The sequence below is a fragment of the Thunnus albacares genome, chromosome 3 (genome assembly GCF_914725855.1).
Source record: "Thunnus albacares chromosome 3, fThuAlb1.1, whole genome shotgun sequence".
NCBI lineage: Eukaryota > Metazoa > Chordata > Actinopteri > Scombriformes > Scombridae > Thunnus > Thunnus albacares.
Genome location: NC_058108.1, coordinates 4956053 through 4969802, shown reverse-complemented (window position 1 = coordinate 4969802; position 13750 = coordinate 4956053). Strand labels below are relative to the sequence as shown.

Here is a 13750-nt window from a genome sequence, read left to right as displayed (position 1 = left end):
AAAAAGTGCATCACACAGTCATACGTTATCACATACTGTACACTGTCCTCTTTGAAACTAAAAAATACAAGCCACAAGGATGCAGCTGCAGCAATTTGGGTATGGAAAAAATGTTTTTAAAAACTAACACTTGCACACACAGACCTCGGACACACACCACTGCTGCTAATCCATCCTTAACAAAATGATCAGTAACACCCCTGACCTTCACAGTTATGCATCTGTCTGTATGTGCTGTCTGTGGAAAAAATGCTGTCTTGTCCTGATGTTTATGGTAGTTGTAGTCGATCAGAATATCAGTAAAGCGTTCTCACTACTCTTAAAGTGTGCCCTCAAGCCACATTTCCCATTATTCACCAATGCAGCTGTGCCATTTAAGATTAGCACATTGTGCTGTGTGAACTGAAAAGACACGGAGAAGTGATCTGTCATATTGAGTGTAGACAGCTGTGGTTGAAAAGCCTAGTGATGAAAAGTCATTTTTGATGATTGAGAGTGGCAGCAAGAGGCCTATGCAAAGAACTAACCAGTGACAAAGTGTACAGGTCCAAGTCACGTCTTCCCAGCAGTCAGAGAAGGCCAGGTCTTACACATACAGTTCTCAGTTGTAAAAGTAATTCCCTAAAGGTGCAAACAAATAGTTGTCCTTTACTACTTGGACAACTAGGAGATCTCTCTTTTTACAGAATCAAATTCATCACTGAACATATTTACTACTCAACAATTAGTTTGTAAATGCATTTTACAGTATTTTATATAACTTAACATAATACATAAGTTTTCATTTAAACTGGCAATAGATAAAAAAAAACAAACTCCTTTCCTTCCAGCTTGTGCAGCATGATTGGCTGCTGTTGAATTGATTTGTTATATTCACTGTCACTTTTTTATAACTTATTTAATATTTATATTTTAATGTTTGCACTTAGGAAGGATATCAAGTCATTTGCGTCAAAAGGCTGAAATCCAAGTGAAGTCATGAGTCACTGGTGTTAAAGTCCAGGTCAAGTTGCAAGTCTTATGATTTTGTCGAGTCTAAAGTCACCACATTCATGTCATTTGACTCGAGTCTACACCTCTGCTCAATACGTTGACTTTTTCAGAACTGCAGAACTCTCTTTCAGAAATGCACTCACTGCTCTATCATAGGCAGACAGTCACAATGAGCTTCGTAGCAGCCTGCTAAAGTCTGCTTCTCATAACTTATAAGCAGGAACATACATCTTGTCATGCACGTTAGCTTGTTGAACGAGCGACCAAACAAACATTCACAGGGTTCTGGCTAGATGATTTTGCAGCTCAGCTGCAGCGCGTAAATGTACCTCCAAATGCTGCAAAATCACTTCAAAATCACTGCAAACATACTGTGCACTAATGAACTGTAGCTACAGTGAAAGTTTGTTTACTTTGTCTCTCTTCCCTGCAGTGTTTAACGTAAATGTACAAGTTTTTAAAACAGTGTGTAAATGGGCCAGATAGACAGTAAAATACACTGAGGTGGTAATCTGAGTGAGAAAACAATTCATGAAATTTGAAATTTGCATTTTGTGCCAAAGCAATGCAAAGTAATCCACAGTTTACGCCACACTGACTGCTGTTCTATGTGAAGAGTTGTTTCAATTTTTCACTTAATAGTGTGTACATTGATATAATAAAAACGTTTAAACCTTTTACTTTTGTTGCATTGTGTTGTTGACGGTTGAAATTATAAAATACTAAATGTTAGGGATTCATATTTTTAAGACGTAATTTCAAAAGATTTTATGTCAGTGCTACAGAATATTTGTGCATGCTACAAAACGTCCAACCTCTCTTGCACCAGTGATACAAAATTAGGAATGCACAGCCCTACTAGCTAGACCTGGAGGCTTTGTATAATGGAAGAAGTTGCCTGTGTGGTCTGAAAATAGGATTACATTTTCCCCGCGTGGAATATTGTGAATGTCTGAATGGAAAAATAGTTTTGATATATTTTAGCATGTAACCATGACAGACTTTTAAAAGACTGTAAAGATATGAAGCCAGAACTTTGTGTGTGTGTGTGTGTGTGTGTGTGTGTGCTTAAGCTTACAGTGTCTGTGTCCGCATTGGCATCTTTGGATTTGAGTAGCACAGTATATCTTACCATGCATGCAGTCATTATAAGGAAATTAAGAGGCATTTAGAGTGTCTCTAGTTTTACAGGGATAAAGGAACAGGGAGATGGATTATCCTTTGTGCTTATCTTGTTGGAGGAAAAATGTAATGGCACCACAACTTCTCCATATCAGTATCACCATTACATCTTGTGACACAATAATTCACTGAAACAAAGACAACCATAACAATCCATTCCATTTGCCAAATGCCAAAGTAAGACGGTGCTTACTTCGGCATTTGGCAAACTCTCTTTCCAGGTGATCAGTTTTCCACAAAATGCTCCTGGTGCAGCTGAGAATGCCGCTCCGCTGCTGAGCATTCCCATGAAGAGGGGAATGTTTATTTTGCAGAGGATTTAAGCTGACATGTGTGAAGTTATTAAACAGGCTTAGTGTGTTAATTAAAACCATTCTAATATTCTACCCTTAGCCTCATAATAGCAGGACCTCTATGTTGAGAGCTGAGCAGGCTACAGTATGTGAGAAGCCAAAGCTCACAAATACATTCATGAACACATGTGACACATTTACATACACACACATATGCACTGAAGGTCAAATGTGGTTATGGCCATTGCATGAGAAGAAGGTATCTATTTCAGCAGGCCTCTTTTGTTATGTGCACACTTGTACGGACACACCAGCTAGCACCAGTGACATACACAAGTATACAATAGTGTCATTTATCTGGTTTTAGTTGAAGCTGTTTAAATTAATTTCATATTTTTAAATGATTCATTTTTATGTCAAATAGAACAATAGTTTCAATAGATTAAAAAAATCCCCCACAAGTGTATGATTTGCAGGATAGAAAAGCCTCTGACGCAGCATTTTCACAATTACAGAAAACAAAAGTTCTCAATTAATCCATGCCTGGAAAATTCAGGAAGGGCGTGCAGATTTAATCACAGGTTTCCTAAAGCTGGTTGACTTAAAACATATCTTCACTTCTCTCATATCATAAGTGGGCCAATATTCTATTGATAATAAAAACCCTCATATATTGGTAAACTTACACGTGTCCAACTGAAGCACATGCATACAGGTACATTTACATCCAGTGAAAAATGTTCATCTAAAATCACTAGATAAAAATTTAGCAACGCTAGCTTGACATTGGTGCCCCTGTGGCTAACCCAGACTTCAGAGAGGTTATGACCAGCCATCAGCATTTGGCCAAGGATCCAGAGAACATATGACCTCATAAAAACAAGCTTAAAAAAGGAATGAGGCTCCAGCAATCACTGACAACAACAGCCTGTAAATTCCATTGTTCATGACAGGACAGCAGTTGTATTTTTTATTGAACTAAAATTAAACAGTGACATACAGCCATGCCACAGCATACATAACCACTATCGTCCCATCATGTTGCTGACTTTTATGGAGGTGAAACAGAAAAAGGTATGTTTTAAATAGACATAACGAGAGGCAAGTTTATATATTTATTTACTTGACGTTTTATAGACCTGAACGACTCTAACACCAAGAGTGGGATCTGCTCCATATCCTGTGTAAATGGATTTACTCCCACACTTGAGAAGCTTTAAACAGGTGAGATTAGGGAAGAGAGTGTTAACACATTCACATTTTATAGACTTGAACAGCCCCAACAACAACAAGCAATTAAATAACCACCAAGTCTTGTAAAAAAATCAAAGGTGTACTTGTGTTTAAATGTTTCAGAACTTCAAAACAGTACCGTTTCTTATAATTAAATTGGTAATCTACCTTCCACAGGTAATTACAAATTAAATTGTAAATTGGCAACCTCACACTTACCTTAAATTGCCATATTAATCTGTTGATGGGCAAAAGTGAGTATAGACAGCTTACTCAGTTGAAGTTCCTGTCAAGGATGAAGAGTGTCAGAATGTTATGAAATAGAAGTACTATTACTTGACTTAAATATTAATCAAGCAGAAATAACATAATTAGTATTAAAAGCTATTTGGTTAACAAAGTAGCTCTGCTAAAGGCTGCTTTCAGTTACTTAGTTACATGTGATTTTTATGAAATCAACCATCCCTTACTAACTCAGAGACGCTCTCCAAAGTGATGAGCATCTTTTCTCTTCTTTCTAAGAACTATCTTAATATTGCAGTGTTATGGAAAAGATATTAACACAACTGACACAACTGTAAAAGCATAACTGGCTACTCTGTAATTTTCACCTTTACATTATTCTGTAAAATATTTAAATCAAAAATCTACTTAGAGGCAAGGGAGAGTAGAAATTCTGATTTTAGAATGCACTACAGTAGTAGTGAAATGCCTCTCAGTTACAACAACACTACTTCTAATTGTTTACTTTTACTTATAAACCGCACAAGCATTATTAGCAAAGAATAACTTCTTTCAGTGAAATTAAAACTTAAATAAATTAATTCAAATTACCTGGTATTGGGTAGGTCTCTCTTTCGAAAAGTCCTGTGACGTTCAGGAGGTTCAGCCTATTTTTCATTTCAAATTACATTATCAGTGATGATCACAGACCTTAATTAGTTACAGGCATCAACAGACACCATCACTGAACAGAGAGCCCCACATTTTGAATCTCAAATATTTGAAAACTGATAACAGATGCTGCCCATGTTGTTTGACTGTGAAGTACAAATACACCATAACAATTACTGATTGGCACCAGAAAATAATAACAAGTAACAGCTGAATCTTAGAGATTACCACTTTAAAACATTCCTGTTATACATTCAGTTATGTTTTTTTTGTCAAAAGAAGCCCTGCTAATTTTACAGCGATTAAGAGAACATTACAGACATTTTAACACAAGCAGGGCAAATCACAGAATAAGCTATTAAAACAAAACTGACCCATCTCAAGTATATCACACTTTTCCACAAGCCAGCAGCTTGGGTCATGTAGTGAAATCTGGGGCCAGATTGGCTGGTGACCTTTGGTTCCACAGAGTCTGAGCCAGGGCCTCCTGCAGGGCTCCAGTGGCTCAACAGCAGGCCAGCAGGGGTTAAAGTCCGTCTGCCTGTCAGGCAGATTAGCGTCAGCTAAATAAACATTACTGAGAAGACTGTGGGCAAAACTAACTTATAAAGAAAGGGATCTCTTGTTAACTTATTTTTTAACAAAAGCCTACTCAGTATTTGTCCATATTAATTATATGTATATTCACATTTATAATTGAAGTTACGTTTCATGCTATTTTTGACAAAATGCTAAGAAATCAGCATAATCTTGGAAGGTCAGAAGTCTAACTCAATAATTTAACTGAACATATAGGCTCACATGGCTAGTGTGGCTAACTAGCTAACTTACTAGCCATCATAACCTTGAAAGGGTCATAAGGCTTGCTAAATACTTAACTAGATTATTAGTGACACTACATTCAAAACCAGAGAGATTCAGTTGGGTTTGAAGCTACAAAAGTACTGAGAGCTGAGAGCCGAACAGCAAGAATTTAAGAAACAATGTGGCTATCCAGAAATCCTAAACAGCGTAATCTTGTAAGGCTAGCTAGCTAGCTAGTGACTAGCTAAGTACCAAAACAGTTGTAGGGTAGTTTGGCTAGAAGATAACTCACTACCCCAATCTATCTATGCTAACTAGGTCAGCTAATGTACCTTACAGAAAAAAACGTGTTATACAAAAATAACAAAGACCTGTTTGACTGAAAGTCAAATATTTAAATATTGGAAATAATGAAAATTTATCTCTCCTACCTCCTCAGAAGAAACTTTTGAACCATCACAAACTCTTAAATTTGTTGTTTTTGCTCATGTTAGCAAGCTAGTTGCAACAATTAGAGGCATTTTTCCATAAATAAATTACTGACCCATCACAGTAGGAAAAGCACAGGCATAAATAATGAAATAACTCATGGCTGAATTCCATTTTACTGCTTTGGTTTCAAGGTCCTGGTATTGTGCGTGTTGGCTCACTGTCACTCTGCCATGGCTTAATAGAAGGGAGACATTGTTAACATTATTAGTAACACCTGTGCTTTTTCTACTTTGACATGTCAAAATGCTATAAATAAGGCCTTTAATAGCCTATAATAGCTATTTGTGCAGCTACAGAACTCTGCGGCCTGAGTGCTGATGCAGACCAAGGAGAGAAAACTATCTATTCTAAAATCTTTACATTGGTTGTCTTTCAGTTTTCGTATTGATTATTGAATACTTTATCTTAAAGCACTTCATGGTCTTGGATCAGCTGAGATCAAATAAACCTGCATCTAACGACCCTCCTCAGACGCTGGCTGGGCTTTCATGACCTGGCATTGCTATCAGGAAGGAAATCATTTCGATGATACCAACATTTAAACGTCATTTAACCAAATCGCTGAATAAAAGCAAGGGAGAGAGGGAGAAAGAGGTGAAATTTGTCCTATTCAATGTAATTCTCAGATTAGGAAATTATATATTTTTGCATGTTCATAGATTCTGGATTTTTCAATGAGGGAGAATGAGTAATCTAGATGTAATTTTAAGAATATAGCTACCTATAACTAGGTAATCAAACTTTTTTGTGGAAAAACCCTATCAGATACAAAATATTATTCAAGGCAGAGTATTTGTATATGCTTTGAAATATGTCCAGCATGAAAAAATCATGCTTAAGTAAAAGTACATAAATATTAGCAGCAAAATGTAGCATTAAAGTAAACTAGTGCAGCTTATTATTTCTCGAGAGCTACATATATATATATGTGTATCAATTAAAATGATACAGATTTAATAAATTAAATGGTTTTAATCCAGGCAGAAACTTCACCAGTGAGACTAAACTGAGGTTAAACCATAGAGGCAACCGCATATATATGTACCTACTAACAATTATATGAATTAAAATGATATGGATTTAGTAAATTAAATTGCTGTGATGTGACGGTGTTTATATCAAACAACCCACGCTGCACTGAGACACAAAGCTGAGCTGCTTGCTGTTTGCTTGTTCATTCTAAGTTTATACATATTAAACGTGTGTTATCCCCATAACTCTCATGGCAGGCTTGTACAGCTTTGATCATCGAGTGCAGGCAGAGCCCAGAAGCCCCGGACCGCTGCTGCAGAGCAGAGCAGCTCGCTGACTGCTTGCTTATTCCAAGTTTATTAATATTGAACGTATCGCATGTCCCAATTGCACCAAACTCAACACTGCACTCCCCTGCGTCCCTAGCAATGCACCCGCCAAGTGTGAAGTAGATCGGATGAACGGTTCAAGAGATATGCAAAGGACAAACATACATAGATATATACATACAGACATACAGACAGACAGACAGATAGATATACCTTGCTTTATATGGAAAGTGGTGGTTTGGTCCCTCTGACTGATGTATCAGTATATGCGACATCATCAGATTATTAATAGTGAAGCATCAGTGTTTCAGCAGCATGTTACAGTTGAGGCTGCTGGAGGTGGAGCTAGTTTGATCTACTTTATGTACATTTAGCTAGTTTAGTCCAGTGGTTCTCAACCTAGGGGTCGGGCCCCTCCAAAGGGTCACCACATAAATCTAATGGGAGAGGAAAGAAGAAAAAACAAAGTTCTGATGCACAAATCTGTTTTCAGTTTTTGGACTTTTTCTCTGATAATTTATGTTTGATGAAATATTTGATCATTTGAACATTTATTGAAAGGAAACCATATCAGAAGTTTAGACGTCAAAAGCCGAAAAGGTTGGAAACCACTGGTTTCATCTTGAAAAATGTGTTGTATTTTAAAAGCTTGTTATATTATCCATTGTGTCAAATCTTCATCTGAAAAGTAACTAAAACTGTCAAATAAATGTAGTGGAGTAGAAAGTACAATATTTCCCTCTGAAATGTAGTGGAGTGGAAAGATAAAGTCGCATAAAAAGGAAATACTCAAGTAAAGTACAAATACCTCAAGTACAGTACTACTAAATGTACTTAGTTACTTTCCACCACTGCTGGAGGGATATTAAATGTGAGTTTGACTGTTGTTATTGAAATCTTGTAACTTACTGCTGAGCATGGATTCCTTCTTGAGTCTCTTCTTTGGGAAGCAAACACTTCACTTGATGACTTATTAAGATTATTTGAGGCTGCAGAGTCAAAAATAGTAACAACATTTTTTATGGTCAACCATTAGCTGCATTTGTTAGTCAGAGATATCACGTTAGCTCACATTTGTTGATAAGCTAGCCATCTGCCATGGTAACGTGATATTAGCAACAAGTTAGCTAACGTTAGCTAACTATCTCTATTAGCAGAGGTGCTGTGAATAAAAATGTTAACCTGAACGAGAAGAACTAATTGGGGCTTTATGGCAGATATACTCACCGAAGTTATTTGAATATAATAAGTAGAGACTTCAGTTTTCTTGTCAATAGTAAAAATTTTAACGTCGATGTCGAGACGTTATTTAGCCGTTGAAAGTGAGATGCTGCATTCACAGGACCACGGTCGTTTGTGTTTCTCATGTAACAACATATTTTACCACGTATTTTATCATACAGCTTGACACTGTGTAAGGACATAGAGCATAAATAATCTTATAAATTATCTTGAAATATCTCTGTCAATTACTGTCCCTCTCTTTCTTACAGTGTTATTTTTTGTGTTTGTGTTTATTGCTTAATGTTCATGTTTATTGCACTTTCTGTTGACATATGGACCACATTTAATTCCCTGTAATTGCTACTTGATGAATAAATCTGATTCTCCTGAATCTAAAGTAATCTGTAATCTAAAGTTTTATAAATTAAATAAATAAATATGTAAGTAAAATAAAAAAATATATATATGTTAAAGAAGTAAACATATATATTAAAGTAAATATATATATATGTGTGTGAGTGTGTGTGAGTGTGTGTGTGTGTGTGTGTGTGTGTGTGTGTGTCTCCAGATAATATTAGAGGTTTGTTAATAACTGACTTTAGATGACTTCAGAATCAGAAGAATCAGATTTATCCGCCTTGTAGCAATTACAGGGAATTAAATGTGGTCCATATGTCAACAGAAAGTGCAATAAACATGAACATTAAACATAAACATAAACCCAAAAATAAAACTGCAAGAAAGAGAGGGACAGTAACTTGCAAAGATTATTAAATATTATTTAAAGATTATTTAGATTATTTAGAAGATTATTTATGTCCTTATGCAGTGTCATGCTGTATGATAAAATATGTAATAATAAAATTTTGTTTACATGAGAAACACAAATGTCCGTGGTCCTTTGAATGCAGCATCTCACTTTCGCTGGGTAAATAAGGCTCGACATCGAGGTTAAAGTTAGCACGACTGACAATAAAACTGAAGTGTGAGCTAACGTGATATATCTGACTAAAAAATGCAGCTACTGGTTGGCTATAGGCTACTGTTTCTGGAATATGAAAAAAAAAATGTTAATGCTTTGCACTTACATTTGATTTACTTCTTTTTAATTCAAGAAAGATTTGGTGATGGATTATAACTCCCCCACAGCTCACCCTCCTCGTCTTTCATCCCAAATGGTCATACTTCCCTCACATCATCATCACATTCACTTTTCACCAAGTTCTCAAAAAATTCACACTAATCATTGAATTTATCTAACCCGGCAACTCTACCACATTACCACAAGTTACTGTGGATGAGGGAGATCATTAGATGATAATGCAAGGAAAACTAACGAACATATGGTGATCAAACAACAAAAAGAAAAAAAAAAAAACTTTAAAAACTAATTTCCCCCTTGGTGATGATTTGGGGGGGGAGGGCGGGGCTGTTCTCTTATGTCATCCCCATCTGCTCAACACACATACACACACGAACACTGCAAACCCTAAACTCCTAACTTAATGAGTCAGATTATTTCTCCCCAGAGCACAACATGCTTGTAAAACCATAACTCCCATCAGTGGTCCTTTGTTTGGCAGGCTGCAACTCATCTCTCACCACTTTCGGGCTTCAGCGCAGGCTTTCGGACAGTAACATGTTTATATAGCATAGGGAACCCTAACACAACCTAGAATCACATGTCTGTGATAGGGAAAAGTCAGAGAGTCAAGCGTCGACAGATGACGGACAGACTGATCATCTGACAAACAGATAAAACAGACGGATATGGAGATGACTTTGGAACAGCAGAGAGGGAGGGAGAGAGAGCCAGTCACTCCGTCCGTCAGGCCTGCATGGCAGATGGACCACCATGAAGTGCAAGGACACAGCCAATCTGTTCACAGGGCTCACTCCTCCTCCTCCTCCTCCTCCTCCTCCTCGTCCTCCTCCTCCTCCTCCTCCTCCTACCCTCCACCGCAGTTAATAAGCACCTGTTAGACAACAAATTAACTTGTTGACTGTAAAAACCAGGACAGCTTTATGCCTGTTTTTATGATAAGGAGCTTATGGGTGCTGGTATTATCTGTTCATTACCGTGCCCCACGTCCTTATACCAGAGGGCAGGACGGACGGTTGAAAAGATAGGGTGTTTATTGTCTGAACATGGAGAGAAGAATACCAGGAGTGAAAGCAAGCAGGAGAGAGTGGTGGATTAGGTAGAGGAGGAATCGGTATTGACGAGAGAACAGAAGGCATCATTATTCAAAACCACAACGTACAAAACCTCTAACATGAACAGATTTCCAATAAAAATCAAGCTTAACGGAAACATAGTCCTGAATGATGCCCTGATGTATGCTTTTTATTTGCTTGATCATCCTACATTAACCTTATTTTATTGACCTCATTGTCTTCATGTAACAGCTGATTGATAAAAACCAATTTAGCTTTTAACCTCTACAATAGCTGCAACAGTTGTCTTAATCTTTAAAGTTATTTACTACAGCGGCACTTGAAAAAATAAATAAAATAAAATAAATATATGGCAACGGTGGGGCAAATTTCCTGTAAGTGCGGCCATAATTCCCTCAGGATTGTTAAGACCAATTTGTTTCTAAATAACCTTGAATAGACCTTTTTCATGTAAGTAATAAAATGAGTAGTGGCTGGTAGTTTGTGCACTGGCTCACTGTCACACTGTCATGACTTATAGGACACTTTGTACAGTGGAGCCATGGTTAAAATTAAAAAATAAATAGATTTAAGGTTAGAGGAGGGGCGAGCAAAGGAGACAGGAGCTGAGAGTAGACGAGACGAGAGGAGACGAGACGAGAGGAGACGAGACGAGACGAGAGGAGACGAGACGTGGATGGAAGGAAATTGAAATCTACAGGAGATGAGTTTGGGGATGATGGCATGACCAGACAGACGGCAATATGAAGCGTAGGCCTTCCTGATCCTCCTCATCATCTGTCAGCTGACTTGGCGACAGATAGGGTGCAGGGTTGTTAAAATCTGGCAAGCGGAGCCACAGATCTGCTCTCTAGCGGCAGGCCCTGGCACAGAGAGGTGAGGTGTGCTGTCAATGTCACACCGGGCTCACTGACATGTCGGCTTCTGCTTTCTGACCAATGGACGTCGAGGTCAGCACGGTTCACATGTGGCGACAGAGTCAAAAACATGAGGTGCAGAATGTAAAAACTTGGTTGTTACAGAACGTTCTCGTATACAAAGTACAAGAACAGCTAAACAGTGTGTGAGGACGACTTAAAGATTCATAAAATCCTTTAAATAACATCTTCTCCTTCTCCCTCATTAAATACACAGAATCTACAAATATTGTTAATTTCAAAAGTTTGATGAAAACTCCTCCTCTTACCTTAAATCACTGTTCACTCTCAGTGTTTGTGTGCTGGAGGCCTCACGTTTCCACACCACACATACTGGACCACGATTGTTGTGATGTCACGAATCGTGCTCGTAAGTACTCGCCTTAAACTCAGATTTAAGGTGAACACAGAAAAACTTTCCCCTTTCAAGCAGATAAATGTGAAAACGGTCTTCAGACGTCATTTTTGCACAGTGAAGCTCAAACATTCAGCTGTAGGAAAAGGAGGAAAAAACGGATTTTTTTCAACAAACGTTTGTGTAGCCAAGTACATCCTGTATATCATTATCTCCTTTCTTGAGTTCATGTTTTAATCTTTTTTTGCTCAAAGATTAAGTTCAAAAATGGATACTAATATTCACTCGGCCTTCGTTAGATTCTGACACGTCTTGTAAAACCACCTTCTTCTCGCTCTACTGTGTACAAATGATCTTGCTAAAGTGTACGCAGTTTTTAGCGTAAGAAAAAATGATTTGAATCTATTTCCACAGCTAAAGTCTCTCTTTGAACTGGAAGCTCTTGCATTGCAGTAATATCATTAACTGGTTACTGGTGCTCACTATCATACAGGCCTACTGGTCTCGGGTTTGTTTTGTTCAATTCATCCCCTTTTCTTTCTCTACTTTAATTTGAATTCTTTTAAAGTCATTTTTACACTGCCTCGTGCTACTTTTATATATATATCTTCACTTCACGTCGTTTTACATGTTCTGTAAAAGCACTCTGAATTGACTCGTTATTGAAAGGTGCTGTGTAAATACACTTGCTTTGCCTCTCTCTCAGTCCTTCTGGTGTCTCTCTACACCAATAAACTAGAAGGGAAAGGAGCCATATAAATATCTAAGTGAGTGTTTTTCACAGCCTGGAGTTTAAGAAATGAAAATGAATGTTCTTTAAATTAGACGCACAGTAGAGAAAAAAAAATCTGAGAAATAAAAGCTTAGGAGTGAAACGGTGTGTGGGGTTGTTATTTCTATTTTTCACCCCAGAAGTGTTAATAAGTGTGAGTAGTGAAAGACGCTGTAGGAGAGCAGTACACCGGAGAGTTTGTGATGTTAAGCTGTGAGTCTCAAGATACAGTCGAAACAGGGAGTCTTCAGCAAAATATCAAATTGTTTTGCCTCATCTCGCAGAAGCTGACAACTAAAATGACAAAATACAGTATGTTTTCTCTTTTAAGATTTCACTTTGATCAGTTATTTGCCTCCCAGCGGTCCGCCAGAGACGTATTTCTGCTTTAGATCATGTCTAACAACAGCGCTATGACTACAAAATCGCTGTTGTGGGCATCCTGTTCTCAGAAGTTAAAAACCTCTGACGTACAGGACCATGCGAGTCCTGGCGACTGCTGTGGAGTGAGATACTCGGGAAGTCTGCGGTATTACAACAGGGGTCCACGAATCCATCTCAGGAGGTCACGACCTTTCAGATCCACTGCCAGTGCATGGTGATGTTACACTAGAATGGTAACTACGCATGTGTGACACGCGGGATCTCCCCTGGCAGACTGCAATTCAACAGGATCACTGATAGAACAAACAGAATATAACACAGGTGTAAGGGCTGAGTAATGTGTGGCAGATTCCTACCTTGATCCCAGACAGTTGCTCATGTCCACTGTGACCCAACACTCAATCTACAGTCTCCTTCCTTATCAAGAAGAGATATTACTGAGCCAGTGAGGAATAATTTTAAACATGTATGAATGAAAATGTATAATTGTATATTCAGCTATACAGATATTAATGTTCAGAATAATAGGAGTAACTACATTATAATCTTTGCATCCTATTTTCATAAATGTAATGTTTGCAAGACATGTTGAAGCAGTTAAAATACTCCAAACATGTGTAACTGTGATCCTTTTTGAAAAATGCATCGTTTTGTGCCACCTGACTGTTATTTCTCTGTATTAAATGCTGCTTTAACCGTGTGAGACGAACATCAGTAGCGCAGCACCA

The 13750-nt window shown here is 37.7% G+C and overlaps 1 long non-coding RNA gene across 1 annotated transcript; it reads right to left on the bottom strand.

Annotated features, from left to right (window-relative positions):
• Positions 1-4598: 4598 nt before the first annotated feature.
• Positions 4599-8528, bottom strand: LOC122978877. Its single transcript, XR_006402764.1, has 3 exons — positions 8420-8528; positions 8102-8181; positions 4599-5136 (listed from the first exon to the last, which is right to left on the bottom strand). It is a non-coding gene; the product is annotated as an uncharacterized LOC122978877 (long non-coding RNA).
• Positions 8529-13750: the final 5222 nt, after the last annotated feature.